Source organism: Dama dama, chromosome 25 (assembly GCF_033118175.1).
Source record: "Dama dama isolate Ldn47 chromosome 25, ASM3311817v1, whole genome shotgun sequence".
NCBI classification, from domain to species: Eukaryota; Metazoa; Chordata; class Mammalia; order Artiodactyla; family Cervidae; genus Dama; species Dama dama.
The window spans coordinates 46747414-46752723 of record NC_083705.1 but is presented as its reverse complement, the minus strand read 5'-3'; the positions used below and the strand labels follow the sequence as shown (position 1 = coordinate 46752723).

General features: G+C 46.7%; 1 long non-coding RNA gene across 2 annotated transcripts; it reads left to right on the top strand.

The window, feature by feature from the left end:
• Positions 1-289: 289 nt before the first annotated feature.
• LOC133046860 (uncharacterized) lies at positions 290-5085 on the top strand. 2 transcript variants are annotated; one of them, XR_009690577.1, is made up of 4 exons: positions 290-412; positions 2885-2945; positions 4242-4281; positions 4809-5085. It is a non-coding gene; the product is annotated as an uncharacterized LOC133046860 (long non-coding RNA). The 2 variants fall into 2 exon arrangements; XR_009690578.1 differs by lacking the exon at positions 290-412 and adding an exon at positions 1735-1778.
• Positions 5086-5310: the final 225 nt, after the last annotated feature.

Here is a 5310-nt window from a genome sequence, read left to right as displayed (position 1 = left end):
ACCTTCTCTCCCTTGTCAGGCTCTCTGGGAGGCTTTTAACGGAGGTCTGGCCTGTTCTCAAGGTGTGTGGCGTGTGGGGTGAAGGAAGGACGGATGGCCAGAGAGCATGGACGAGCATTGTCTGAAGAGAGACTGCCAGAATGTTCCTCTGGGGCGCACGTTCTGGCTGCAGCAGTTGTTTCCCTTCCAGGAAATTTCAGACAAGTTCACAGACCACCATGAGCTCGCAAACAAACTGCTAATAAAGAGGCTTCCAGCTGGGGTGGAGCAGGAAAGGGAGAAGCCCTGAGACCATACACCAAACAGAAACAGAAAAACAAGTGGTGCACGGAGGGGCTGAGCGTTGACCTTTGCGCTGGGGGCCCAGAGGCCACGGGAAATGGCCAGGGCTCAACAAAGGCTTCAGAGGCGGGTGAGTATCAGGCCCCGGAAGGCAGCCAGGGTGACCTAGGTCTCCTTTGCTGGGTTTCTAACGGCTCCTCTGAGACCCCGCGCTGGAGGAGAGTGAGGAAAGCAGCCGGTTGCCGGACTGAGTCCCCGCAGAGCAACTTGGACGGGTTTTTCCGGTGATTTAACAGCCTCGGTTGCCTCTGAAAGGGGAACGCAGTGCAGCTGGCCCATAAAACTGCCGCGCTTTGGGGTTTGGAAAAAATCCTCTTCAGAGAGAGTCAGAACGGCCCGGAGGGCTGACCGGGGCCAGAGCGCAAGGCTGGCTGGGGAAAGCAGCTGTCCCCAGGGTGGCCGGGTCAGCGAGCGAGACACCAACCCCACCGGAACTGCGGAGGCCCGAGGGCGTGGCGCATGCGCCGTGGTCCTCACGCAGGCAGAGGCTCGCTTCCATTTCCTGGGTGGCTGAGACCCGGCCGCCCACCCGGAAGCGGCGATCCTTGCGTCTCTCTGCTGGGAAGCACAGGAGGACGTGATGGGCGGTGGGCCATGCGGGACCCACGCTTTGCCACGGAGAACTTGGTTCTAACAGATCCCACCAGCAGGTTCAGATTTCAGCTCCCCACTCGGCCAGAGACTTCCGTTTGTCGGTTCTTTCTGGAGAAGGGAATGGCTACCCACTCCAGTATTTTTGCCTGGAGAATTCCATGGACAGAGGAACCTGGCCGGCTGCAGGCCATGGGATCCCAAAGAGTTGGACACGACTGAGCCACTTTCAGCTTCTCCCCCATGTCGAACATCACTTGGTTATTCATTGACACTATTCATTCAACAAATACTTAAGACCGGCTTGGTATAAAACGGCCGTGAGGATGACATCAGCGGTGACTTGGCCCAGCCCTGTGCCAGCTGCTGTAAGTGAAAGAACAGAGTTAGGCACTGTCTTTTGAGAGTATCAGATGGGTGGAGGAAATGCATGTTATTTCTTTGATTTCTTTAACGCTCATGTAGTGAGTGCCCTTTATGCGGAGACCACTGTTCTTAGCACCTAATACATTTAATCCACCTCACAATCCCATATCCTCATTTTACAGAGGAGAAAAATAGAGACAAAGGAACCTGCCCCAGGACCACACAGCTATAGACTCCTATAGTCTATAGGAGTCTATAGACTATACTGGAATGAAGAGTCTGCTTGGTGCTTGGAAAGAACAAAAGGGGGATTTGTTTTCACAGAGGTTGGGAGTCAGGGTGGATTTCTCTGATATGGTAACAGAAAGGAGGAAGTCTGTTCCACAGGAAGAAAAATACGAAAGCAAAGGTCTGGGGTGAGCAAAGTCATGATGAACTCACAACACTTGGAGGGAAATCAGTGCTGTCATGAGAATGAGGTGAGCCCCAGGCAGGATGGGAAGAGATGAGGTTGGAGGGTAAGGTCAAGCCATATTCCGTTTCCTTTGGCAGATCTCAAGGTAAGGTGATAAAGGGTGTGGTGGTGGTCAGGTAGGGGGGTGGAGATCTGTCTTTAAGAAATCAGGCATATAATGTAGCATGACCATGTGGGGAAGTTGCCAGTATTCATTTTGAAAAGCCCCCATTGCATATTTCACATATACTTGACACTTGCAACCACCCTGTGAGGAATTAGATCAAATTAACTGCTTTGTGATCGCACCCAACCCCACCCCTTCCTCATACCCACTCTCCCTCCTTGCTGCTGCTAGCGGAGTTCTGTTCTGGGAGGCCATGCATCCAGCCCTGGCAAACACCCCCATCCTAGCCTCCACCATGGCCAGGGGTGGCTCTGCACCCTTCCTGGCCAATGAAACATTGGCGGGGATTCTGGGAAGCCTTTTGCTTTTCCTGACAAGAGGCACAAATGTGAATCCATCACCACTTTCTCTTCCTCTTTACCTGGAAAGGGACAGGATGTCTGTAGCTGCAAGAACTATTGTGCAACATGATACAAGAAGCGTAGGAGAAAAGCCAAGAGACTCTGAGAAGCTGGCTCTGAACTGGTGCCAGCAGCCACCCACAGCTAGACTTGTTATAGGGGTGAGGGGTCAACCCTTATTAGTTTCAGCCATTTCTGTAACTGAGAATTCTATTACTTGTGTGTTCCTCCTAAAGAAAACACTGTTACACCCTAAACAAACTGAGGATGAGAAAATATCAGACCTAGCAGAGAGGAGATTTAACCCCTAATTCACCTGAGTCTTCATCCAGTGCTCCTCCACCATTCTTAAAAGAATGCTTACCTTGCCTTCGGTATTTCTATGTGTGTTTAACTTTCTTGGCGTTGCACAAGCCAACCCCCAAATCTGCATTGCCCCGGGCACCTTCCAGGCAGCCACGATTTGAATCAGGTGGCCCCACCCTCTTTAAGGGACCAAACAGAGTCCCTGACCCAATAGTGTCAATGCACAGACTAGTCAAAAGCCCATGATATGGTCTGCTCTGGAAAAGAGAATTGGCCAAATAAGGATTTCTCTTGCAGGAATGTGAACTAGGTCGTTCTGGGAGATTGGAAAAGGAAACAGAAGAGCTGAAGTGGGAAGGTGAGACCACCTGGAAGGATCTTGTGTCATCTAAGTTATGAGGAAGCCAAAGCCATGAGAAGCAGAAGTTACAAAGTAGAGAAAGCGCATAAAAAGCAAAGAAGATGGGCTAGTATACCAAGGGCAGGGCAGTAGAAGCAGTCAGCCCAAGCTGTAAAATGCAGGCTTTACTTGGACAGAATTTAAACACAGTCATGAAACCTGCCTGTAACTGATCTTTTACAATATCACTTGGGCTTCCCAGGTTGTGCTAGTGGTAGAGAACCTGCCTGCCAATGCAGGAGATGTAGAGATGCAGGTTTGATCCCTCGGTCGGGAAGATCCCCTGGAGGAGGGAATGGCAACCTACTCTAGTATTCTTGCCTGGAGAATCCCATGTAGAGAGGAGCCTGGTGGGCTACTATCCATGGGGTCACAAAGAGTCAGACATGACTGAAGCAACTTAGTACACACACATGTTCCCTGGCAAGTCTGAATGAGAAAAGAAAAGAACTCTTTTGTTGGTGTAAGTTCTGAACTACTGCTGTGATTATTGCTGAGTTTTAATAATACATATGGAAGTTTTAAATGAACATGCTTTTCATAACTAACCCTTTAAGAAACACTATATTCTACACAGAAGTTAATTCAGAGAACTTGCAGTTTGTGGTCAGACCCAACACATGTAGACTCAGCTACACATGTTCTTTTCAAGAATAAATTTTTCACAGTTTAGAACTGATGAAACTATCTTAGGATACAGCTTATTTCTCCAAAACCCTGGAGTATGACAGATGCCTGCATTTAAATACTAATTCAAAATAGACCATGACAACCTAATGTTTGTAAAGAAGAAAACACAGTTTGAGTTACTCTGCCCATGACTGCTGGAGTTTTCAATTTGTGCTTAAAATCTAAAACCACAAAGTAGATTATTTTTGTTTGGAAAGTGCAAAGTTAAATTCATTCATGTTTACATTGAAATATAGTCTTCTTTCTAGATTGTGAATTGGAGTGGGTTGCCATGCCCTCCTCCAAGGGATCTTCCAGACTCAGGGATCGAACCCAGATCTCCCACATTACAGGCAGATTTTTTACTGTCTTAGCCATCAGTGAAGCCCAGGAATACTGGAGTGGGTAGCCTATCCCTTCACCAGGAGTACTTCCTGACCCGGGAATCAAACCAGGGTCTCCTGCCTTGCAGGCAGATTCTTTACTAGCTGAGCTACCACAAAGCCACTGAAATACAGGGATTCTTTCTTACAGCAACTAAATGTACATAACTATTATGCCTAAGAGTTTTTTTTTTTCTTACAGAGTTCCAGTTATTTATTGAAACTCATCTGATTTCTCCTTTGTGAGTTAAAAAAAAATTTTTTTTATTGGTGTATAGCTGATTTACAATATCCTAAAAGGTTTTATTTATTTTTTAAAAAAAATATTTATTCATTTACTTATTTGGCTGCTCTGGGTCTTAGTTGTGACTTGTGGGAGTCTTAGCCATTGGACCGCCAGGAAAGTCATCCTAAGACCTTTTTAAAATACATGATTCTAGGCACCACCAAAGACTACAAAATCAGAAGCTCCTGTCACTGTGTCTGATAATGTATAATTTTAAAATGTTATTCTGCCTGAAATGGAGACTGTATAGTCCTTGCCATCTCCCAACCCCCACCGTGTCTTCTGCCTACTTTTGGCCTGTAAAAAAACTTTAATCAAAGAATAAGTTTAATCAGAGAAGTGAGAAATGGTGGAACAAAGGAAAACAGTCTAAGGAGACTAAATAATAATAGTGTAATCATTAAGCATAGTTGAGGACCTTTAGTTCTTTCTCAAGGGCTGTAGATAATATTCTGAGCCATATCCTGTGAACTAAACCCCCAGGTGGAGAAGTTTATGACATGATGACCCAGACTGTACTCAGGACTTGAGCTGCCACAGTTCAGAGAATTGACAGCAAAGAAATGGGAACAAGTGCACCCTGGAACTGAAGATTAACTACTGTACCTAAAACGACCAACGACCAAGATGATGCTAGTCAGACTACTGATGATAATTGGAAGATGAGTGTACTGTTTCTGCATGTAACGCCCCCTACACACACACTTTGTCTATAAAAACTTTCACCCCCTGCTTTTCAGGAGTGGAGGGAAGTCGGCCTTTGGACAGATGTACACCACCCTCCTCCCCAGTTGCCGACATCTGCAATAAAGCAAACTTTCCTTTCCACAACCTGGCCTGTTTACTGGCTTTTGAGAGGCGAGCAGCCAGACTTCTCCCCAACGCATACCTTTTGGTAACATGCCTGGTTTAGGAACCAAAGCCTAAATCACCTTAAAGAGATAGGTATATATTTGCATTCACCAAGTAGTAACTACCCAGATCA